The sequence below is a fragment of the Triticum aestivum genome, chromosome 7B (genome assembly GCF_018294505.1).
Source record: "Triticum aestivum cultivar Chinese Spring chromosome 7B, IWGSC CS RefSeq v2.1, whole genome shotgun sequence".
Lineage (NCBI taxonomy): Eukaryota > Viridiplantae > Streptophyta > Magnoliopsida > Poales > Poaceae > Triticum > Triticum aestivum.
The window spans coordinates 713,270,428-713,271,677 of NC_057813.1; positions in this window are offsets into that span (position 1 = coordinate 713,270,428).

Here is a 1,250-nt window from a genome sequence, read left to right on the forward strand (position 1 = left end):
GCTTACATTTATATTGTTGAATGGTTAAGACGATGGTGATACCGAACCCTCCAGGGATCAAACTCGCTTTTTGTATCTCGCTGATGTGGATAAGCGACGTGGGCGTTTGTGTGAGTGCAGTTGTGTGTGTCTATTTTCTTAGAAAAAAACATACGAATATCATCTAGGCGCAAAGATTACTACCACTAGTAGAAAAAGGTCCTATTGTCCCGGTTCATAAGGGCCTTTAGTCCCGGTTCTGGAATCGGGACTAAAGGGTCGTTACTAAAGCCTCCCCCCTTTAGACCCAGTTCTTACACGAACCGGGACTAAAGGCCGTCCACGTGGCCGCTGCCTGGAGGTCCACCTTTAGTCCCGCTTGGTAACACCAACCGGTACTAAAGAAAATTTTATGAACTTTTTGGAATTTTTTTATTTTCAAATTTCTGAATTATTTTAACCTCTAATCTCTAATCACCCCTCATCACTGCTCAATTTAACCTCTAATCTCTAATCACCCCTCATCATTCCGAATCATCTAACTTCCGGACGGTCACCCATCCTCTTACTACTCCAGCCTGAGCATGTTTAACTTCCGGGTTCTATTCTCCCTTATTTTCAAGTCTACACTTGTTGTTTTCCTGACAATAGTAAGATGTCAATCCTATTAATCCTCAGAAATTTAACATGAGCATGAAGTCACACATTTCACTGTTTGAGATTTAAACTATTGTTCTAAAAAACAATAATTATTTAGTAACACTACTAATATTTCTTGAATAAGTAGTTTGACCATAGTTTGATCAAAATTCAAAAAAACTAAAATAATTATTTAGTAACACTAATATTTCTTGAATAAGTAGTTTGACCATTGTTTGACCACAGTTTGACCAGATTTGACCAAAATTCAAAAAAATTGATATAATTATTTAGTAACACTAATATTCTTGAATAATTATTTAGTAACACCAATACTTCTTGAATAAGTAGTTTGACCATAGTTTGACCAGATTTAACAAAAATTAAAAAAAACTGAAATTTGAGCATAGTATGCAAAATCGGATGGGGATTTTCGTGTTGAACATTTTGATATAATATACTTTTTTTCTAACATAGTATGCAAAAGTTATAGCCATTTTACATTTTCCCTACACTTTTTGCAAAACATGTCCAAATTTAAGTTTTTAAATTTTCCTAACTAGTAGATGTAGTAACATAACTACATCTCGAAGGATTTTAATTTTTTAAGTGTTTATCATTTTCTTTTGCTT